A 26,423-nucleotide genomic window follows, 5' to 3' on the forward strand; every position below is an offset into this window, starting at 1 on the left:
ATTGTAAAAATGAGTTTTGATAATACATTGTATAAATGCCATTTAACAGAAAATTGACATAAATGTAAACATAATTAATTTTTACAAAATAGCCGACAACAACCGATTTAGTGTTAAAATTCCCGGGTATGTTTTAGTATATTTACCGTACCCAGGGTACGAGCCTTACTAACTGTATTATTATTATATCTCACCGACTACCTTTACCTTGTTGTGTTTCAACCTGAAATTTATGTAAAATCCGGCTTTCTTTACTTTTATTTTTCATTCATTTGATTACGCAATTGTTGACGTATCTCGTGGAAAATTATTTGAATCTTTGGATTTTAGTGACGACAAGCTGGAAGTGTCAATTTATTTTTTACAATGAATCTAAGATGTATTTAATTTTTGTGTGTTTGTCATGCATAGTTCAGTGTTTTCCAGAAAATTTTGAGTAGCCAGTTATATGGCCGGCAACTATGCAGTAAAACCAAAGCATTTGTGACATTTACTTGATATATTTGGGAAAAGTAGCCGGCATCAAGAGTTAATGTAACCGGCAAGATCGCTAGCAGCCGGTATTTAAAGAGAACACTGATAATAGTAAACTAAATCTCTACGACGGGATTACAGCTTTGTAAAATTGTTTTTTGGGTGATAATGGTTAGTAATTCATACTAATGTTATTAAAAAATATCGGCTTTAAATTTAATTTTGAGAATACGATGGAAGAACAGAAAATGAAGAGCATACAGGGATGGAAATAAGTGGTTTACCGTGAACCCGGGGCAAGTAGATTTTGGTCTGGGCAACTCAATTTCAAAAGTTGGTAAACTTCTTTTTTTTAAAGCTTAAAACAATTCACTGCAATAAAAATTGAAAAACAATTGATCACCATGGATCAATACTAGTTAAATAACATTCATTATTTAGGAATAGGACATGATTCAATTCAGGCTCATAATAAAACATCATGCATTGAACATGTGTTGTCAGCAAATGTATTTAATTATCTATTATTTTATTAAAAGAATGTATAATATTCACATGTTCATATTTCTGGGCTCGTTATTCTTTATCTGGGCAACCAAAATACTAAAGATGGTTGCCCACAATAGTAAACAGTTAGTTTCAATCCCTGGCATATCATTGTATCTCTATTGTTAAAAGCATTGCATTAAAGTTGTGATTGAGGTTAGCCTGTTGTTTATGGTATATTTACATTTTAGCTTGACTGTTATATATGAAATATATATAGTCGAGCTATCCTACTCAACCCGGCGTCGGCTTGCGCATTGGAATGTTTGCGTACCACCTCAAATATATTTCCTATGTCCATTGACATATTGCTTTTATATTTTGCATACTTCATTACCGACATAAACCCAATCTATAAACAAGAGCAGACAACTCATTTACTGTATCAAGCATTTTAACAGAATTAGGCCCTTTTTCACTTAGAATAATATGCATATTATTGATAAATCTATGTTAAAGTTTGCATATGACCTCAAATATTTTTTATGTCCCTTGACATATTGCGTTCATACACCATGTATTTTGCTTATTAACCAACATGACCCCAATGTATAAACAAGAGCAGATAACTGTATCAAGCATTTTGTAACAATTATGGCCTTTTTAACCAGGTTTTCCGAAGGAAAAAACTGGTTATTAGATTGGCGAATGCGGGCGGGCTGGCTGGCGGGCTGGCTGGCGGGCTGGCGGAATAAGCTTGTCCGGGCCATAACTATGTCGTTCATTGTCAGATTTTAAAATCATTTGGCACATTTGTTCACCATCATTGGACGGTGTGTCGCGCGAAATAATTACGTCGATATCTCCAAGGTCAAGGTCACACTTTGAGTTCAAAGGTCAAAAATGGCCATAAATGAGCTTGTCCGAGCCATAACTATGTCGTTCATCGTCAGATTTTAAAATCATTTGGCACATTTGTTCACCATCATTGGAGGGTGTGTCGCGCGAAATAATTACGTCGATATCTCCAAGGTCAAGGTCACACTTTGAGTTCAAAGTTCAAAAATGGCCATAAATGAGCTTGTCCTGGCCATAACTATGTCATTCATTGTGAGATTTTAAAATCATTTGGCACATTTGTTCACCATCATGGGACGGTGTGTCCCACGAAAGAATCACGTCAATATCTCCAATGTCAAGGCCGCCACGACTAAAAATAGATTTAAAAAAAAAAAAAACTTTCAAAGGGGGTTAATTTTTTTTGGTCATTTCAAAAGTTCAGTTTGAGTTTTCTCCCTTTATCAGATTTTTTTTTCACAATGAAAACCTGGTTTTGTGACAATTTTGTCCCTTGTTTTCACTTAGAATAAGCATATAATTGATAAATCTATTATTAAGTTTGCGTACCACCTTTAAATTGCCATAACTTGTTTATTATGCTCCCCCCCAAATTTTTTAGGGGGAGCATATAGTCGCCGCTTTGTCTGTCCGTCGGTGCACAAATTTGTTTCGTACCCAATTTTTTTTGTACCCAAATTTATATATGTACCCTTTTTTTTCGTACCCAAATAGTTTTTTGTACCCTAATTTTTTCGTTCCCTATAGGTTTTCATAACCAAATTTTTTTTCGTACCCAATTTTTTTTTAACACAAATTTGTTCGAACCCAAATTTCTTTGAACCCAAATTTCTTTGAACCCATTTGTTCGTACTCAAATTTTTTTCGTACCCAAACAGCGATTTTCCTTGTCCAATTGGGAAAAGTACCCGTACCGGTCCGATTGGGAAAAATTGACTCGTGAAAACCTCAAAATTGGGAAAAATCGAGTCGTGAAATCCTGAAATTGGGAAAATCCCGTCGTGAAGTTTGGGTCTTATTGAATACATCATACAGTTCATACTTAATTGAACATACCCATTTAAATAATCATTTGCAGGCATGCCTTAATGACCATTAAGTTATAAAGTTTATATAAATAACAAAATATTATAAAGAACACACCAAATCAATTACTAGTTGTTTTAATCTCTTTTAAAGCAATGTCTCTCTCTTTCATTTTTGTGAAAATTTCAACAATCTTTGATGTTTGATCATCACTCATTTGCTTGCATCCCTCCCTGCACAGCATCATTATTGCTGTCAATGTGTCCTGTGATAGATGGTTCCGATTGTTTTTTTGGCATAATATTTGCTATTATGACTCATTTCAAACTACGATAAGGTTACAAACCGACGTAAAACAGTACGCTGGCTGCCTGGCAAAAGAACCGGAAACAGTAACAACTCTATTGATTGAATGCGCTGAATAATAAAACCCGAAATTAATCGAGCGCGTGGTTACACACAACTATACGATTTTCTTTGTTCGCTCGCCGAAAGTTGGTTTTTTACGAATCGTTTTGAGAAAAAATTCGAACGCTGATTGGGATTTTTCCAGATGCCGATTGGGAATTTGGGAATTTTCGCTCTATTGGGAAAGTACCGTTTTGGGAATTTGGGAATTTTCGTTCGATTGGGAAAGTACCGTTTACCGGTACTTTATAAACAAGGAGGAAAATCGCTGCCGACTGTCCGGGACAACCAAATTTTTAGTCCGGACAAGTAATTATAGAATTTGCTAGTCCGACGGGACAAGCGGTCGTTATAATTTAATTACTTAAAAAAAATGCCTTTAAATCCGTTATTTCTGTGGAGTTACCACAAAACTTTTTTGATTATATTATGTTAACATTTAAACGACAAAGCGCAAGGTATTCTGATAGTTCCATGCAATACTACACCGTACTGTTTACAAGGGAAGCAACCCTTAACATTTTTCTTTGCCAAGATAACAAGAATATTCTCCCTTGTAAAGAATCATCTCTATGTATAGAATGATTTTACATAACACAAGTTTTTGTCAGGTATTATGGCTTTGTATGTTTAAGAAACAATAATCTCGAGTTTTCCGTTATTCTAGTCAGTTCTTTTTGTATTGAAATTGCCTACAATTATGTTAACATGTATTTTGAATGATTACAGTCTTTATGATTTGAGCATTTTGTATTATTTCATTATTTTGCAAAGTACTGAGCAGATTAATATATAATGGTCAGGACAAGTTGCTTTTTGGTCAGGACAAGTGAAATTTTGGTCTACTTGACTGACCGGACAAGTGGCTTCAAAAGTTAATGTCGAGCCCTGATAAGTTTCAATATATTTTCCGCTTCTGATTTTGTGTTGCCTGCGGTTAAATATCTTAAAAATGAGTTTCTCTGTGCCTAGGCTACGATGTTTCCATTTTTAAGGCCTCACGGTTTCGACATTTTCACAACAATAACACGTAGTCACAAAGACGCTTTTTTCCGTACATATTATTGTGCTGAAGGTTATACTGAAAGCGCTTGGACAAAGCGGAAAGAATCCGGGTTACTTTATTTCGGACCCGGGTATTTCCGGGACAGATTTACTCGTTATGCAAAGGAAAAATTTGATATGCGTAATGGGCAATTTCAATTGGGTTTCGGTACGCATGGTTTTATTTTTCTATGCGTAATCAGCAATTTTACATTGGGAATTTACGCAAATGCGCACCTTATCTGTAGCTCTGTTACACTAATGTGTGAAATAACGTCATTAATAAAACAAAAAAATATGTTTTACCACAACGGTGGCTTATAATGTTTACGAAAACTACAAACAAAATAGATTTATGACATAACATGTTAGAATTTTATCATGCATTTATAAACAGTCATAGAGAGATTTCAATATACGGTTACATGCATAGACAGTTTTTTTATGCCAGTGCCTTTTGAATTCAGAATATAAGCACAATTAACCATGAAATTGGGAAAAATAGATAATAAACCATAAAATTAAAAAAAAATGAGGCTTTATTAATATGATTATAAATAACAGAATTACAATAATATTGTTTTTAAGTGCATGATTGAGTGCATTTTTAAATTTATATTATAAAATGCTGCTTGAATTTCTTTTTACCTTTCATATGTAAAAAAGATATATCATCTGCTAGTGCAAAATATGACTGGGAAAGCTGGTTTATGGTCATTTCATAGCAAAAGAGAAGAAAATAAGTGCATTAAATAAATGAATTCATATTTTTGTATCTGGAATAGTTGTATTTTAAATAGATCCTCCACCCTATTCAGGGTATAATCTACATATGCGTCCCGCATCTATGACGCACAACTATCGAAATAGACGCATCGTTTTGAAATATGTGCATCCACTTGGACGCATTGCTGAACTGTATCCGTTAATTTGGCATAGATATTTTTAAAAATGGCATCGTATGAACCAGTAGTCATGGTATAAGCAACATTGAAGCCTAATATGCATTCATCTATTATTATTTTGGGCACAAATAATTTTACCATGTGAAGACCCTACATAAAAATGCTGATTTTTTTCTTACTTGGTACCTGGCGACACACATTTTCAATTCTATTTCATTAAATTTGGCATATAATTATATTAATAAAAATGGCATTGTATGAACATGTCTTCATAGTAAAAGAAACATTGAAGCCTAATATGCATTCATCTATTATTATTTGGGAACAAATAATTTTACCGTGTGAAGACCTTAGTTAAAAATGCTATTTTTTTTCTTACTTGGTACCTGGCGACACACATTTTCAAGTCTATTTCATTAAATTTGGCATAGATATTTATAAAAATGGTATCGTATGAACCATTAGTCATAGTATAAGCAACATTGAAGCCTAATATGCATTCATCTATTAATATTTGGGCACAAATCATTTTACTGTGTGAAGACCCTACATAAAAATGCTGATTTTTTTCTTACTTGGTTCCTGGCGACACACATTTTCAAGTCTATTTCATTAAATTTGGCATAGATATTTATAATATTGGCATCGTATGAACCAGTAGTCATAGTATAAGCAACATTGAAGCCTTATATGCATTCATCTATTATTATTTGGGCACAAATAATTTTACTGTGTGAAGACCCTACATAAAAATGCTGATTTTTTTCTTACTTGGTACCTGGCGACACACATTTTCAAGTCTATTTCATTAAATTTGGCATAGATATTTATAAAATTGGCATCGTATGAACCAGTAGTCATAGTATAAGCAACATTGAAGCCTAATATGCATTCATCTATTATTATTTGGGCACAAATAATGTTACTGTGTGAAGACCCTACATAAAAATGCTGATTTTTTTCTTACTTGGTACCTGGCGACACACATTTTCAAGTCTATTTCATTAAATTGGCATAGATATTTATAAAAATGGCATCGTATGAACCAGTAGTCATAGTATAAGCAACATTGAAGCCTAATATGCATTCATCTACATGTATTATTATTTGGGCACAAACAATTTTACCGTGTGAAGATCCTACATAAAAATGCTGATTTTTTTCTTGCTTGGTACCTGGCGACACACATTTTCAATTCTATTTCATTAAATTTGGCATATAATTATATTAATAAAAATGGCATTGTATGAACATGTCTTCATAGTAAAAGAAACATTGAAGCCTAATATGCATTCATCTATTATTATTTGGGAACAAATAATTTTACCGTGTGAAGACCTTAGTTAAAAATGCTATTTTTTTTCTTACTTGGTACCTGGCGACACACATTTTCAAGTCTATTTCATTAAATTTGGCATAGATATTTATAAAAATGGTATCGTATGAACCATTAGTCATAGTATAAGCAACATTGAAGCCTAATATGCATTCATCTATTAATATTTGGGCACAAATCATTTTACTGTGTGAAGACCCTACATAAAAATGCTGATTTTTTTCTTACTTGGTTCCTGGCGACACACATTTTCAAGTCTATTTCATTAAATTTGGCATAGATATTTATAATATTGGCATCGTATGAACCAGTAGTCATAGTATAAGCAACATTGAAGCCTTATATGCATTCATCTATTATTATTTGGGCACAAATAATTTTACTGTGTGAAGACCCTACATAAAAATGCTGATTTTTTTCTTACTTGGTACCTGGCGACACACATTTTCAAGTCTATTTCATTAAATTTGGCATAGATATTTATAAAATTGGCATCGTATGAACCAGTAGTCATAGTATAAGCAACATTGAAGCCTAATATGCATTCATCTATTATTATTTGGGCACAAATAATGTTACTGTGTGAAGACCCTACATAAAAATGCTGATTTTTTTCTTACTTGGTACCTGGCGACACACATTTTCAAGTCTATTTCATTAAATTGGCATAGATATTTATAAAAATGGCATCGTATGAACCAGTAGTCATAGTATAAGCAACATTGAAGCCTAATATGCATTCATCTACATGTATTATTATTTGGGCACAAACAATTTTACCGTGTGAAGATCCTACATAAAAATGCTGATTTTTTTCTTGCTTGGTACCTGGCGACACACATTTTCAATTCTATTTCATTAAATTTGGCATAGATATTTATAAAAATGGCATCGTATGAACCAGTAGTCATAGTATAAGCAACATTGAAGCCTAATATGCATTCATCTATTATTATTTGTGCACAAATAATTTAACCGTGTGAAGACCTTGATAAAAATGCTGATTTTTTTCTTACTTGGTACCTGGCGACACACATTTTCAAGTCTATTTCATTAAATTTGGCATAGATATTTATAAAAATGGCATCGTATGAACCAGTAGTCATAGTATAAGCAAATTGAAGCCTAATATGCATTCATCTATTATTATTTTGGGCAAAAATAAATTTACTGTGTGAAGACCCTACATAAAAATGCTGATTTTTTTCTTACTTGGTATCTTGCGACACACATTTTCAAGTCTTTTTCATTAAATTTGGCATATACATGTATATTAATAAAAATGGCATTGTATGAACATGTCGTCATAGTATAAGCAGAGAAGCATAATACGCATTCATCTATTATAATTTGGGCTCATACAATTTTACCGTGTTAGCACCATATATCAAGTTGCAGATTTTTTTAATATTCGCCACATACCCACAGGCATTTTCATTAATATCTCAGAAAAATAGACCTATATATTAATACACATGGCATCTAAAGAACATTTTATCATAGTTAAACATGGTTCCCAGCCAACCTGGAAATCAGGGAAAACCTGAAAAAAGACTTTCACTTTTAACAGTCAGGGAAAAGTCAGGGAATTTGGGAAAAGTTCCTGAAATCAGGGAAAAATCAGGGAATTTTGTTTGGGCAGACTTTCCCAACTTGTCTCGAGAAGTCCATACAATTAAAACAGCAAATAATTTCCTCTGCATGGCTATGGTGACTTTGTAGTATACATGTAGCTTTAAAAATAAGTTATGTCTGCAACTGCTATTTATTCAGGGTGTCTAAAACAAGAAATAGGTCGAAATTATTATCCTGGACGTTTTATTTTCCATCAGGGAAAAATCAGGGAATTTTGTTCATAAAAAAAGCTGGGAACCCTGTAATAAAGCAATCTAGAGGCATGAAATGCATTTTTTCTATTATGATATGTCCACAAATTATTTCACTAAGTGATGACCCAGCTTGAATATGAGGATTTGTTGAATATTTCATGCTAACCAACATACATTTTTAGTCGTATATCAGGATTCAATACCTATACCTTAGTGAAAATGGCATCGGAAGAACATTTGTTCATTGTACTAGATGGAATGAAACATTATATCTATCAATCTTATAGTTTATTGCAGTTTCAGTAATATTCTGTCTATAAATGATTTCAACATGATATAATTATATATCATTGCTAGCAAATGTGTATATATGAAACAAAAATTAAAAAATTAGACGGTTTATTTTTCCCCATTTATGTATATATATCTATGTATACATCTTTTGTTGTAAACAGTTATGCGACATGTGTCAGAAACGCCCAGTACAAATATATGGACAGAATGATTTTTTCACTTACCGGTATGTGGGTGTATGTTGGCTCCACTTCACAAGATACAGTCATTGTAGTTTAATTGAAAAACGCATCTTACAATGTGAGATGAGTTCTGGGTTCAAGCCCCAGCAGTGGCCTATCATGTGTGATATACAGAGCCATTATGATTAAATATACAGTTATCTTTTTATGTCCCCCCCCCCTATAGTAGTGTTTTTGCCCTGTCTGTTGGTTGGTCTGTCTGTCTGTCTGTCTGTTTGCGCCAACTTTAACATTTTGCAATAACTTTTGCTATACTGAAGATAGCAACTTCATATTTGGCATGCATGTGTATCTTATGAAGCTGCACATTTTGAGTGGTGAAAGGTCAAGGTCATCCTTCAAGGTCAGAGGTCAAATATATGTGGCCAAAATCGCTCATTTTATGAATACTTTTGCAATATTGAAGATAGCAACTTGATATTTGGCATGCATGTGTATCTCATGGAGCTGCACATTTTGAGTGGTAAAAGGTCAAGGTCAAGGTCATCCTTAAAGGTCAGAGGTCAAATATATGTGGCCCAAATCGCTTATTTTATGAATACTTTTGCGATATTGAAGATAGCAACTTGATATTTGGCATGCATGTGTATCTCACGGAGCTGCACATTTTGAGTGGTGAAAGGTCAAGGTCATTCTTCAAGGTCAGAGGTCAAATATATGTGGCCCAAATCGCTTATTTTATGAATACTTTTGCGAAATTGAAGATAGCAACTTGATATTTGGCATGCATATGTATCTCATGGAGTTGCACATTTTTAAACAATACAATTAAATATAAGGAATAATGTTAAAGGGGCATTGCTGCTTAGCCATTTTTGGGATTGTATTGTGATTTTTGGCCAAATTTGACAATGAATAACAGGGTTTATATACATCCCAAGCATAAATGCTTCTTAATTTGTAAAAAAAACAAGTCGAAGTGTGCAGAATAATTATTAAACATTTGCAACTTTCTGATGTCTAAAGGTCATTAAATGCCACTTAAAGTTTACATGTTTTGTACAAAATGACCCATTTTGTGCTGTCCATTATTGGTTAATGTTTTACGCTGTCGGGTCCAAAAACGCTCATTCTGTAGCTTGTTTGGACTATTATCTATAATGTGGCCAAGTTTCAGCAGATTCGGCCCAGTGGTTCTGATGTTATACGCGGTGCCTAGCTTTTATTAGTCCACTACCGGTTTCACCGCCGGGAGGGGACTTATGGTTTGCCCTCTGTGTGTCCGTCAGTTAGTCAGTCAGTCTGTCACACTTTTCTGAATCCTGCGATAACTTTAAAAGTTCTTAATATTTTTTCATGAAACTTGAAACATGGATAGATGGCAATAACAGGGGTTTTTTTTGGCCCGATTTTATAGCCGAAATTCGGCTATGTTCCCAATCCCAATAAGTATACTTTTTAAATTCAATTACATCTAACAAAGTTTTATATGATTTTTTTCTTTTAATTTGAATGATTGTAAAGAGTTAAATCAAATTTAGTATTTCCCTAATTAGTGGACTTTTCGTGTGGAAAAAAAGGCTAATGAATTTATTTTCCCAATTTCATGAAAATGCCGATAAAATTCCCAATTCCAAAGCCATGGGCTATCTTCCCAAAAAGTGGAGAAAAAAAACCTGAATAAGGACATTATGAACGTGATTTCATTTTGTTCCTACGTCAAAAATTCTGGTTTCTATGGCAATAAATAAAAACATAAAATAAATTATGACAATGGTGGAGCCGGAAGGGGACAAATTTGCTTGACAATAGTCTTGTTGAGTATTTCTCACTGACTTATGCATATGCGCTCGGCTGTTTTCGGAGAATACCTGAGGTATTGTCATAGCCAGCTCATCGTGTCGTGTCGTGTCTTTTCGCCGTCCGGCGTCCGCCATGCTAAAACCTTAACATTGACCCATTGTACCCACAATTTTCGTACCAACATTTTTTTTCGTAACCAAAATTTTCGTACCTACATTTGTTTAGTACCCAAAATTTGTGTTCCCACATTTTCTTACCCAAAATTTTCGAACCCACATTTTTTTAGTTCCCACTCATTCCATCCCGCGAAACCCTTAAGGTGTCGCAACTCTAGTTATGGAATGAGTGATGTATTGGACGTCATCATTGATGACGTTCAATCGAACGAATGATAAAGGGGGCTAAGTTTCATTAAGTTGGTGCATATAGTCGCGATTTGGGCGCCTTGAAAACGGGTCGGTTAATTTTGCTGAAATTTGACATGTATATGGACAAGAATGCGATCTACCTGTTGGCGTAGGCGTTATACCTGGGAAAAATCTAGTTTTTGATGAAATCACGAAAAAATTTCGCAAGTTTTACATAACCGGATTTACAAAATGCGTTATGTGGATATACCGATACCCTACCGAAATATCCGAAATCAAACTTTCATAAAAACAATGTTTCATTAGTTATTTCAGTGTATTTCGCAACAATCTATATTAAAATACGCAGTTTTTCGATAAATAATCAATATTAATGGGGATTTCGTGGGATCTCGGGGATTCCTGGGGATTTTGGTAATTGCGGGAAAGTCGGTATTTTTTCACACACGTCAAAATGGCCGACTTCGACAGAAAGAACGCTTAAAAGTATTTACAAAATAACATCATCACAAACGATGTAAAGTGAACGCTACTTATCCGTTTTGTAGATCAGTATACGATCAATTGGAAAACACTAGCATTTGACATAAAAAAACGCCAGTGGATATGGAAATCTTCATCGTTGGAAATAGCAGACGGCGTCGACCAATGGCTGTCAATACAAGTTCGAAAAGAACGCGAGAAAGTATTAACAAAATAACATAGATGATGTAAAGTGAACGCTAATTCGCTGTTTTGTAGATAAGTATACGATCTATTGAAAAACCATAACATTTGACACAAAAACACCCGTGGATATGGAAATCTTCAGCGTAACGAAATAGCAGACATCGCACGGCGTCTCATCTGGGTCTACGCTGTTTGCCAAGGCCGATAATATAATGAATGGAAATGCACAAACTCAGTAACTGGCAAGCACATATGCATTAGTAGGTTGTTTCGTGATTATTCAGAAACGACTACATAATTCTTTTGGTTCAGCCAGTGCAACTTAACAGAAATAAGTATAAAACGTTTCTACATCTGACAACAATGTGCCAACTTAATACAAGGTAAGTTGTTTACATTATTTAAAATATTGCAAGCTTACAGTACTCAACAATAAACAGCTGGTACAATGTAATATCATCGTTTTAATTTTAATAAGCCCTTGGTTAATTACCCTTTTTAATGTTATGGATCAATGCATCTCTAACACCTTCAATTGACTTGTTCATGAAAAATATACACCCTCAGTGCATGTTATCCCATACACCATCAATCACTTACGAAGGCTCGATTGGTCATTCTCGGCTCGGGTACTACTTACCGGTACATGTACCCCGGGTACTCTTAACTTTACTTACATGTTCCCTGGGTACGGTAAATAAACTTAAACATACCCGCAAATATTAGATTGTATCCGAGTTGTATATCCGCCAAAAATCCGATGTCGTTAAACATGCTACCGATAACGTAAAACAATATTGTTAACCTTAAACAACCTTCTCTTTTAAAAAATCTGCATCAACATGCTTTTTAGTTTGAGTGTTGAGAGGACGTCGTAGGAATAAGCAAGTAATCAAGAATACGTCTCTGTTTCTGCTTTTATTTCCTTCATGTATAATGATGATAAGGATTGACGACTAACATTGACGACAATGATCACAAGCATTTACGACTAACACTGACGACAAGCATTGTTAAATTAACGATTTAATTTGAATAATAAGATTATAGTACAACAGATATGCTTTTCAAAGTATAATATAATAGCATACACTCATTAGAATAAGAGGTTTCATAAATAACATATGAAACATTTTCAATCAATATCGAAATATCTTATTCAATATTTATTATACAGCATGAATTAATTGTTAAAACATAATACCGAATATGGTGTTCCCCATTTAACGGACCTTGCAAACCAAAAAATGTTTCTTTAAAAAAAATCTATGATGGTAAAAAGTGAGCGTGCGATGTCGCGGAAAATATTATACTTGACGACGTCATACAATGACGCGACTTTAAACAATTTAAGATTTAAAATTAAATCACATCATTGATTTTAACAATGAGTTTTGATAATATAAATGCCATTGAACAGAAAATTGACATAAATGTAAACATAATTAATTTTTACAAAATACCCGACAACAACCGATTTAGTGTTTAAATTCCCAGGTACGTTTTAGTATATTTACCGTACCCAAGGTACGAGCCTTACTAACTGTATTATTATTATATCTCACCGACTACAAGGTACCTTTACCTTGTTGTGTTTATCAACCTGGAATTTATGTAAAGTCCGGCTTTCTTTACTTTTTTTTTTCATTCATTTGATTACGCAATTGTTGACGTACCTCGTGGAAAATTATTTGAATCTTTGGATTTTAATGGCGACAAGCTGGAAGTGTCAATTTATTTTAAAAACGAATCTAAGATTTTAAGTATTGTGTGTTTTTCATGCATAATTCAGTGTTTTCCAGAAAATTGAGTACCAGTTATATGGCCGGCAACTATGCAGTAAAAGAAAAGCATTTATGACATTTACTTGATATATTTGGGAAAAGAAGCAGTCATGTAAATGTAAGAGTAAATGTAACCGGCAGAATCGCTGGCTGCCGGTATTTAAAGAGAACACTGATAATAGTAAACTAAATCTCTACGACACGATTACAGCGTTGTAAAATTGTGTTTTGGGTGATAATGGTTAGTAATTCATACAAATGTTATTAAAAAATATTGTGCTTTAAAATTAATTTTGAGAATGGGATGGAAGAACAGAAAATGAAGAGCATACAGGGATGGAAATAAGTGGTTTCCCATGAGCCCGGGGCAAGTAGATTTTGGCCTGGGCAACTCAATTTCAAAAGTTGGTAAACTTGTTTTTTTTTTAATCTTAAAACAATTCAGTGCAATAAAAATTGAAAAACAATTGATCACCATGGATCAATACTAGTTAAATAACATTCATTATATAGGAATAGGACATGATTCAATTCAGGCTCATAATAATACATCATGCATTGAACATGTGTATTGTCAGCAAATGTATATAATTATCTATTATTTTATTAAAAAAATATAATAATATTCACATGTTCATATTTCTGGGCTCGTTATTCTTTATCTGGGCAACCAAAATACTAAAGATGGTTGCCCACAATAGTAAAAAGTTAGTTTCAATCCCTGGCATATCATTGTAACTTTATTGTTTAACTGCATTGCATTAAAATTGTGATTGAGGTAAGCTTGTTGTTTATAGTATATTTACTTTTGAGCTCGACTATTATATATGAAATATATATATAGTGTAGCTATCCTACTCACCCCGGCGTAGGTGCGCGCATTGGAATGTTTGCGTACCACCTCGAATATATTTCCTATGTCCATTGACATATTGCTTTCATACATGTATTTTGCTTCTTAACCAACATGACCCCAATGTATAAACAAAAGCAGATAACTGTATCAAGCATTTTGTAACAATTATGGCCTTTTTTTCACTAAGAATAAGCATATAATTGATAAATCTATTTTAAAGTTTGCGTACCACCTTTAAATTGCCACAACTTTTTTATTATGCTCTCCCCAAATTTTTTAAGGGGGGAGCATATAGTCGCCGCTTCGTCTGTCCGTCCATGCACAATTTTTGTCCGGACTATTTCTCAGCAACTAATGACTGGAATTCAATTTAACTTAATGGGAAGCTTCACTACCAAGAGGAGACATGCATATTATCAGCCGGTTCTGGTCAGATGATTTTTCACAGAGTTACAATGTATGGCCCTATGAAATTTTCCATTAACTGTACATATAACGCGATCTACCTGTTGGCGTATTCGCTATTACTGGGAAAAATCTAGTTTTTGATTAAATCACGAAAAAGTGGTGTTTTTTATTGCACAATCGCTATAAACATGTGGCTTGGCCGGAAGTACATGTAGCCTTAATAGCAACCCCAAGACAATTCACCCCCAGGAGACAATTGACGGGCTAGACAATTCAAATTAGATTTTTCATACCCCAATTTTTCGATTTTCGTAATCATTTTTGTCGTACCCAAATGTTTTTCGTACCCAAATTTTACGTACCCAATTTTTTTCGTACCCCTTTTTTTTCGTGCCCAATTTTTTTCGTACCCATTTTTGTTCGTACCAAATTTTTTCCGTAACAATTTTTTTTTTTCGTACCCATTTTTTTCGTACCCAAATGTTTTTTGTTCCTAATTGTTTTCGTACCCAATTTTTTTTTCGTACCCATTTTTTTCGTACCAAAAAGTTTTTCGTACCCAAATTTGTTCGTACCCATTTTTTTTTCGTACCAATCTTTTTCGTACCCAAATTTGTTCGTACCCAATTTTTTTTTCATACCCATTTTTTTCGTACCCAAATAAAAAAATCGTACCCATTTTTTTAGTACCCAAATTTGTTTCGTACCCAAATTTTTATTTGTACACATTTTTTTCGTACCCAAATAGTTTTCGTACCCTATTTTTTTTTGTTTCCTTTATTTTTTTGTACTCTAATTTGTTTTCGTAACCAAATTAGTTTTTTTTCCTGCCCATATTATGTTCGTACCCATTATTTCTTCGTACACAAATTTGTTCGTACCCAAGTTTTTTCGTACCCATATGTCGTACTCAAATTTTTTTCGTACACAAATTTGTTCGTACCTAATTTTTTATTCGTACCCATTTTTTTCGTACCCAAATAGTTTTTCGTACCTTTATTTTGTTTGTACCCTTTTTTTTCGTACTCAAATTTGTTTTCGTACCCAAATTATTTTTTTTTCGTACCCACTGCCCACATATTTTTTCGTACCCAAATTTTTGTCGAAATAATCGGCTTTCAATTTGATTTGATCTCCCCACTCATTCCATCCCGCGAAACCCTTAAGGTGTCGCAACTCTAGTAGACAGAACCCAGATTAGCAATAGCTCAGTTGAGTTGTGAATGATATGGAATGAGTGATGTATTGGACGTCATCATTGATGACGTTCAATCGAACGAATGATAAAGGGGGCTAACTTTCGTTAAGCTGGCGAGAATCACTGCGATTTGGGTTTCTTGAAAACTGGCCCAGCACGTTTGCTGAAATTTGACATGTATATGGACAAGAATGCGATCTACCTGTTGGCGTAGGCGTTATACCTGGCAAAAATCAAGTTTTTTTATTAAATCACGTAAAGATTTCGCAAGTTCTACATAACCGGATTTACAAAATGCGGTATGTGAATATACCGAAGTCCTACCGAAATCTCCGAAATCAAACTTTGATAAAAACAATGTTTCATTAGTGATTTCAGTGTATTTCGCAACAATCTATATTAAAATACGCAGTTTTTCGATAAATAATAAACATTAATGGGGATTTCGTGGGATCTCGGGGATTCCTGGGGAAATTTTGGTAATTACGGGAATTTCGGTATTTCTTCACACCCGTCAACATGGCCGACTTCGTCAGAATGAACGCTTAGAAAGTATTTACAAAAAAACATCATCACAAACGATGTTAAGTGAACCTGTTTTGTAGATAAGTATACGATCCATTGGAAAACACTAACATTTGACATAAAAAAACGCCAGTGGATATGGAAATCTTCATCGTTCGAAATAGCAGACGGCGTCAAGACTCAATGGCTGCTAATAGACGAGTTAACGCGTGACGTCACACGCACCTGCAAAGTTTAGACTCCGCCCACTGGTTGGCAAAAGAGGTGCAATTTATATAAGCGCATATAGAGAAGGTTGACGAAATCTTCGTTTTTAATGATAATCATGCACAATATCGAATATAATTTTACTAACTATGTCTGAATAAAACATTAGCATGCAAGGAAATGCATCTTTGGAACGATTTTATTGTTTTTATTATTATTTGTTTTTACTGACAACGAACTCGGGAGTGGAACACAATCTAAGAGCTCGGTATGTGGTTAAACAAAAATCTCTCTACTTGGCACTTCATCGCGACCATTTTTAGTTAAAAACTTCTCAGAAATTATAATTCTTTTAGAATGAATTAAATTTAATGAACGAAAACAAATAAGGATAAAAACAAACAACAAATAGGTCAATTGTATGTACGCGACATAGGGTAACTGATTTGAACCTTTATGTGTCTGGAAAAACTTACCTTCTTACACATTCAATAAATTCTTTTATTTAATGTAATTGTTTTATTTTATTGTTCACACTAATTTTGGCACTCTTTGTTGCAGCATTTATATCCCGGTGCATAATTGCACCTTTGTTATCACAAACCGATTATCTCGTTATGATCGGATACTGTCCAGACAATTACAAAGAAAACATGGTGTCATAAACCCAGGGACCTACACTTGGACCCCTGCATAAACCACATGTTGCAGACGAGTGTCTGGTCAGTAAACATAAGTCACGATACCTCTATGTCATCTCTTGGCATATTGAGCAATCATTTAAGCCACATTTTAAAGCTAAAAATACTGATAAGTTAATTTTTTATGAAATATTTTAACAAAAATGAAGACATTTGTCGGAAATGTATTAACGGGAACGAGTGTATATATTTATTAGCCAGTTAAACTTGATAATACATTGTTTAATAACTATACATTTAAATATTGTGCAATTTTACTGCTATGCAATTAAGGTATTTAACGGGTACCGGCAAAAGTTAACTCCGCTATTATGTGTAAAGATTGTACATTACTGCAGGGTCCGAAACACGATCATGAACATAAGCAGTCACAAAAGGGGCCGTTAGATAAATTAAATATATGCATCTATCATAAAATGCTATATTTTTATCACTCCTTATTACTAATAGAGATTTCAATATACATGCAAAGACAGTTACATTTGGGTAATTAATATGCAGGGTTTTTCCGTTTGTATGGTAAATTGAATTTATATTCATTCAATGTAAACGAAACGTAAATTCATTCAATGTAAAAGAAAATTACCACAATATTTAAAAATAGAACTGTATTCCGCTTTTTAGGGCTTTTTTTATAATTGATTAAATGCACCTCTGACTCTATTGATCGCTGATGAAATAAAACACTATCCACACCACTTAAAATTATAATACAATTAAAATATGTTTTATTAGTGTTTAAATATAATTTATTCAAGTCTTATTATAAGAAAGAATACGGCTAATTTATTGTTTTGTTTTGTGGAATTGTCAGTATTAAGTCTTCCGATCACGTTTACTCTATGCTAATAACTACTTCGTATTTTTATGAAGAGGAAATTTTATTTGTGAATATACATTTATTTGGTAATAAATATGCTATATTTGCACTTTTTTTTAAAGAGTTTTAATGTTTATTTCGTATTTATTATCAATTTATTGACTAAACAAAAGCTCTTTATACATGTTTTACGTTACTGTAACCAGTGTTTTTGCCAACCAGTCAGTGCGCATGCGCGGAAAATCCCGAATGTAAACAATAACAATTAACTCGTCTATACATGTTCGAAAAGAACTCGAGAAAGTATTAACAAAATAACATTATTAAAAATGATGTAAAGTGAACGCTAATTCGCTGTTTTGTAGATAAGTATACGATCTATTGAAAAACCATAACATTTGACACAAAAACACCCATGGATATGGAAATCTTCAGCGTAACGAAATAGCAGACAACACACGGCGTCTCATCTGGGTCTACGCTGTTTGCCAAGGCCGATAATATAATGAATGGAAATGCACAAACTCAGTAACTGGCAAGCATATATGCATTAGTAGGTTGTTTCGTGATTATTCAGAAACGACTACATAATTCTTTTGGTTCAGCCAGTGCAACTTAACAGAAATAAGTATAAAAAGTTTCTTCACCTGACAACAATGTGCCAACTTAATACAAGGTAAGTTGTTTACATTATTTAAAATATTGCAAGCTTACAGTACTGAACAATAAACAGCTGGTACAATGAAATGTCATCGTTTTAATTTTAATAAGCCCGTGGTAAATTACCCTTTTTAATGTTATGGATCAATGCATCTCTAACACCTTCAATAGACTTGTTCATGAAAAATATACACCCTCAGTGCATGTTATCCCATACACCATCAACCACTTACTAAGGCTCGATTGGTCATTCTCGGCTCGGGTACTACTTACCGGTACATGTACCCCGGGTACTCTTAACTTTACTTACATGTTCCCAGGGTACGGTAAATAAACTTAAACATACCCGCAAATATTAGATTATATCCGAGTTGTATATCCGCCCAAAATCCGATGTCGTTAAACATGCTACAGATAACGTAAAACAATATTGTTTACCTTAAACAACCTTCTCTTTTAAAAAATCTACATCAACATGCTTTTTAGTTTGAGTGTTGAGAGGACGCCGTAGGAATAAGCAAGTAATCAAGAATACGTCTCTGTTTCTGCTTTTATTTCCTTCATGTATAACGACGATAAGGATTGACGACTAACATTGACGACAATCATCACAAGCATTTACGACTAACACTGACGACAAGCATTGGCGACTAGATGTAACATTGACGATTCTCTACAATAAATGAAATTAACAATAAAAAATGAATAATAAGATTATAGTACAACAGATATGCTTTTCAAAGTATAATATAATGGCATACACTCATTAGAATAAGAGGTTTCATAAATAACAATTTGAAACATTTTCAATCAATATCGAAATATCTTATACAATATTTATTACACAGCATGAATTAATTGTTAAAACATAATATAAATTCCAAATATGGTGTTCCCCATTTAACGGACCTTGCAAACCAAATAATGTTTCTTTTAAATAATCTATGACGGTAAAAAGTGAACGTGCGATGTCACGGAAAATATTATACTTAACGACGTCATACAATGACGCGACTTTAAACAATTTAAGATTTAAAATTAAATCACATTATTGATTTTAACAATGAGTTTTGATAATATAAATGCCATTGAACAGAAAATTGACATAAATGTAAACATAATTAATTTTTACAAAATACCCGACAACAACCGATTTAGTGTTAAAATTCCCGGGTACGTTTTAGTATATTTACTGTACCCAGGGTACGAGCCTTACTTACATTATTATTATTATATCTCACCGACTACAAGGTACCTTTACCTTGTTGTGTTTATCAACCTGGAATTTATGTAAAATCCGGCTTTCTTTACTTTTATTTTTCATTCATTTGATTACGCAATTGTTGACGTACCTCGTGGGAAATTATTTGAATCTTTGGATTTTAATGTTGACAAGCTGGAAGTGTCAATTTATTTTAAAAACGAATCTAAGATTTTAAGTATTGTGTGTTTGTCATGCATAATTCAGTGTTTTTCAAAAAAAAAATGGAGTAGCCAGTTATATGGCCGGCAACTATGCAGTAAAACAAAAGTATTTATGACATTTACTTGATATATATTGGGAAAAGTAGCCGTCATGTAAATGTAAGAGTAAATGTAACCGGCAGAATCGCTGGCTGCCGGTATTTAAAGAGAACACTGATAATAGTAAACTAAATCTCTACGACACGATTACAGCGTTGTAAAATTGTGTATTGGGTGATAATGGTTAGTAATTCATACAAATGTTATTAAAAAATATTGTGCTTTAAAATTAATTTTGAGAATGGGATGGAAGAACAGAAAATGAAGAGCATACAGGGATGGAAATAAGTGGTTTCCCATGAGCCCGGGGCAAGTAGATTTTGGCCTGCGCAACTCGATTTCAAAAGTTGGTAAACTTGTTTTTTTTAAATCTTAAAACAATTCAGTGCAATAAAAATTGAAAAACAATTGATCACCATGGATCAATACTAGTTAAATAACATTCATTATTTAGGAATAGGACATGATTCAATTCAGGCTCATAATAATACATCATGCATTGAACATGTGTATTGTCAGCAAATGTATATAATTATTTATTATTTTATTAAAAAAAATGTATAATAATATTCACATGTTCATATTTCTGGGCTCGTTATTCTTTATCTGGGCAACCAAAATACTAAAGATGGTTGCCCACAATAGTAAAAAGTTAGTTTCAATCCCTGGCATATCATTGTAACTTTATTGTTTAACTGCATTGCATTAAAATTGTGATTGAGGTAAGCTTGTTGTTTATAGTATATTTACTTTTTAGCTCGACTATTATATATGAAATATATATAGTGGACCTATCCTACTCACCCGGCGTAGGTGCGCGCATTGGAATGTTTGCGTACCACCTCGAATATATTTCCTATGTCCATTGACATATTGCTTTCATACATGTATTTTGCTTCTTAACCAACATGACCCCAATGTATAAACAAAAGCAGATAACTGTATCAAGCATTTTGTAACAATTATGGCCTTTTTTTCACTAAGAATAAGCATATAATTGATAAATCTATTTTAAAGTTTGCGTACCACCTTTAAATTCATTTTTTATTGCCACAACTTCTTTATTATGTTCTCCCCAAATTTTTTAAGGGGGGAGCATATAGTCGCCGCTTCGTCTGTCCGTCCGTGCACAATTTTTGTCCGGGCTATTTCTCAGCAACTAATGACTGGAATTCAATTAAACTTAATGGGAAGCTTCACTACCAAGAGGAGACATGCATATTATCAGCCGGTTCTGGTCAAATGATTTTTCACAGAGTTACAATGTATGGCCCTATGAAATTTTCCATTAACAGTACATATAACGCGATCTACCTTTTGGCTGTTCGTTATAACTGGGAAAAATCTAGTTTTTGATTAAATCACGAAAAAGTGGTTTTTTTATTGCGCAATCGCTATAAACACGTGGCTTGGCCGAAAGTACATGTAGCTTTAATAGCAACCCCAAGACAATTCACCCCCAGGAGACAATTCACGGGCTAGACTATTCAAATTAGATTTTTCATACCCCAATTTTTCGATTTTCGTAATCATTTTTGTCGTACCCAAATGTTTTTCATACCCAAATTTGTTTGTACCTAAAAAAAAAATTCGTACCCATTATTTTCGTACCCAAATGTTTTTCGTACCCAATTTTTTTGGTACCCAATTTTTTTGGTACCCAATTTTTTTGGTACCCTTTTTTTTTCGTACCCATTTTTTTCGTACCTAAATTTTTGTTCGTACCAAATTTTTTTCGTAACAATTTTTTTTTTCGTACCCATTTTTTCCGTACCCAAATGTTTTTTGTTCCCAATTGTTTTCGTACCCAATTTTTTTTTCGTACCCATTTTTTTCGTACCCAAATGTTTTTCATACCCAAATTTGTTCGTACCCAATTTTTTTTTCGTACCAATCTTTTTTGTACCCAAATTTGTTTGTACCCAATTTTTTTTTCATACCCATTTTTTTCGTACCCAAATAAAAAAATTCGTACCCAATTTTTTAGTACCCATATTTATTTCGTACCCAGATTTTTTTGTACCCAAATTTTTATTTGTACCCATTTTTTTCGTACCCAAATAGTTTTCGTATCCTATTTTTTTTCGTTTCCTTTATTTTTTCGTACTCTAATTTGTTTTCGTAACCAAATTAGTTTTTTTTCCTGCCCATATTATGTTCGTACCCATTATTTCTTCGTACACAAATTTGTTCGTACCCAAATTTTTTCGTACCCATTTGTTCGTACTAAATTTTTTTTCGTACACAAATTTGTTCGTACCTAATTTTTTATTCGTACCCATTTTTTTCTTACCCAAATAGTTTTTCGTACCTTTATTTTGTTCGTACCCTTTTTTTTCGTACTCAAATTTGTTTTCGTACCCAAATTTTTTTATTTTTTTAGTACCCACTGCCCACATATTTTTTCGTACCAATTTTTTATTTTGAAATAATCGATTTTCAATTTGATATGAACTCTCCACTCATTCCATCCCGCGAAACCCTTAAGGTGTCGCAACTCTAGTATTAATTGGTGTAATGATTTAATATGTTATAAGTTATTTCTGCATGTAAGTGACATGATATACAGTAATTATTTTGTTCTAAAGACAACTCATATTTTATCATTTATGTTAGCCTTTATTGTTGTTGCTTGCTGACTGAATACAGAATTAATTGCAATGTATATTTTTCAACCATTGTCTTTTGGTTTCTGTGGAAATGTATTCATTTTTTTTTTACATAATTTCATTCAAAATCTAACTCAAAAACCGAAGTTCAAACATAGTTACATAGACCATGGATATGAATTAACATTTTGAACACATGAGCCAATCTTTGGTTTTTCAATCTTTTTGTAAAGATGATAAAATATTTTTTCTAAAAACATGTGAGCGCATCACCTTGACTTTATATGCTCTTAGCATTGAATCTTTGTATGCAGCGTTAAAAAAAAACTAGATAAAATTACTTAAATTAGTCAGAAGCAATTGCAAAGCAGTTTGATACTTGAATGTTCTGCCTTAAGTTACTGAAATTGCATGTTATTTGTAATGACTGTGCAGATATACTTATGTATTGGTTAACATGTTGATATTCTTACTGCCAATAAAAATAAACAAACTTATTTATATGCTGTTTTTTCATTTAATGCATAAAGTACTCTATAACAAATATCATATACATGCATCATATGTGTCGCGTTTTGAAAAAAGTGGACATAATGCCTGTGTGTAAAGTGTTGTCCCAGTTTAGCCTGTGCAGTCCGCACAGGCTAATCAGGGAGGACACTTTAACCATTAACAAGATTTTTGGTAAGAAGGGACTTCCTTTGAACGAAAAATACTAGCGGAGTGTTTTTCCAGATGAGCCTATGCCGACTGCACAGGCTAATCTGGGACGATACTTTACGCACATGCATTATGCCCAGTTTTCTCAGAACGCAACACATATATAAATTGTTCTACCCATAAATGTGTATCAATTACATAAAAGTTAACACAGTTTGAACATACTGCTATTAATACAACATACATGGACTTATTCACACAGAAAATAGTGTTACTAATTAAATTGCGAACAAGTAAAATGGATATATGAAATAAACAAGGAATGTTTGTGAAACATGTCTTTCCCCTAAATGTCCATACATTGTACAGCTGTTATATGTTATGTGTTATAAAATTGAAAGGTTAAAATATGACTTTGACCTCTGAACAGAACTAGTTACATGCAACTTCCATACCAAGAATGAGATTTATCACTAAGACACAATACATATATATATTGAAATTAAAATATGACTTTCACCTTTGGTGTATCAACACTAAAATGGATACCGGTACTTTTGTCTTGTCATAAACAAAAATTATACAAAATGTGAAGACGGAAAGTCAAACAGAACTTTGCAATATCACTCATACAAGGGTGTCATATATCATGTCGATAAACATCGTAATACACATTAACAATACAATTTTTCTTGACCTTGAATGTATCAACGCCAAACTCAATATGGGTCTTATTGTTGAATGCAACACCTATACAAATTATGAAGTGGGACAACAAAACTAATTACCACACTTGGACAAGGCTGTCACAGAAAAAGTTGGTAAAATGAACCTGTGACCTTGACTTATGAGGTATCGATGCCAAAATCAGTGTCTTGTTCCAGCGGTATAAAACAACTACACAATATTCAATAATTAAGTTGCAATAAGAAATTTTGTTAACATCAAAAGAGACTGACCGACGTTAAAGCTTAATGGTCCAATTTCTTAGATAGTTTGCAAGTTTACAATCTTACCAGAGACAGTAAGTCAACTTAGATAAACATAAAATAAAAATACTTTAACTCTTTCAGTGCGGGAACCGAATTTTTAAGGCCTTTGCAAACAGTTTGTATCCAGATGAGATGCAACAGAACGTGGCGTCTCATCAGGATCCAAACTGTTTGCTATTCTGATAGTATTCTTTACAAAAAATCGAAGAAAATGCTAATTTAAGAAATTCAGCAGACGACATTTTAGCAGACGACAAATTTCCCAGGATGTAAAGGGTTAACATTATAACATTGGGAGACAAATGTACAAGACAGAAAATTTGTATTAATTTTATAATTTACCAAAAATCACTATTATTAATACTTTATTATATTGTTTTATTCAAAATGATACTGTTTCGTAAATAAAACGTTGATGATTTGTTGTTTTGCAATGCATGACAGGGCTTTTTTTCTTGATTTGGAAAAAGGGCATGGCCTTCAATTTTGGGGAATTTTTTTCAACAAAAATGAAAAAGGGGAACACATTTCCCAAAGTAAGCCTATAATTTGGGGAAAATTACATGATTTTTAACGAAATTCCCTTAGGGAAGGGGCCTTTATAAGGCCCTTGCTACAGAAGGAAAACAAACCCTGCATGACCATAATTCAACCTGATGCCTTTTAAAGCTGTAAGGGTGTATGTAGGGTTAATGCCACACCTTTTCAAACAAGATGGGCAGGAACTAAACCCACATCAATTTGGAAGTGGTTAGGGTACTTGTCTCTGATGGCCCAAACACAGCATGATGGTATAACTCTCCTGTTTCCTACCCCAAACCTTCCATGTGCCCACAGTATATATTGTCTGTAGGCAGCATGTCTGTTGTCCTTGTTCAGGTCCTCTTCATCTGCATCATCCAGCAGAAGAATGTCCCTTCGCTGCAGTCTCGCGTGTCTCAGTACTGCAGGGTCCAGCACAAGAACTGTGAAGTCCTAAATTAACAACTTTACAATTAATTTCAAAATCATTATTGTGTCATGATTTGTCAACATACACATGCAATTGTTATTGGTCATTTGTAGCCATTTTTAGCTCATTATTTTTTTAGAGAAAAAAATTATGAGTTATTGTCATCACCTGAGCGTTGGCGTCCGGTTAAGTTTTGTGTTTAGGTCCACATTTCTCATATAGTATCAAAGCTATTGCATTCAACACTGGCTGGCATTTTGACAGAATTATGTGCCCTTTTTATACAAAGAAAATTGAAAATTTCGTTAAGTTTTGTGTTTTGGTCCACTTTACTCCTAAAGTATCATAGCTATTGCTTTCAGACTGGCAACACTCGCTAACTATCATAAGCGGACTGTACATGACAAGTTTCATAACTCTGGTTGGCATTTGGACGGAATTATTGCCCCTTTTCAACTTACATGTAGTAACTTTGAATATTTCGAGGGGTTAGAGCCAGAACGTGGTAAGTGCACTTTTTATCAAAAATCACTTTTGCACGTTTAGAAAGCTATTCCAATACTCTTCAATTTGCACTATTCCCTGGAATCATATCTTGTATACAACATAGTATATCCGACAGAACCAAGGTGCACTAAGTGCTTATCGACAAATCCCTTGTATGCCAGAATGCTTTATATCCTTTTCATGACTGCAAGAAAGCTTTAATAGCACTTAAGTCTTTTTGGCACAATATGTTTTCATACATATTGAAAGGTAATACATGTGCCAAAATGATTTAAGTGCACTTAAATCATTTTAACATAAGCCAGTTGTGCTCCTTATTCAAGGTTAAAAAAATAAAA

The 26,423-nt window shown here is 33.4% G+C and overlaps 1 pseudogene; it reads right to left on the reverse strand.

The window, feature by feature from the left end:
* Nucleotides 1-23,441: 23,441 nt before the first annotated feature.
* Nucleotides 23,442-26,423, reverse strand: part of LOC127881319 (uncharacterized) — a 30,379-nt pseudogene continuing 27,397 nt past the window's right edge.

Source organism: Dreissena polymorpha, chromosome 5 (assembly GCF_020536995.1).
Source record: "Dreissena polymorpha isolate Duluth1 chromosome 5, UMN_Dpol_1.0, whole genome shotgun sequence".
Lineage (NCBI taxonomy): Eukaryota > Metazoa > Mollusca > Bivalvia > Myida > Dreissenidae > Dreissena > Dreissena polymorpha.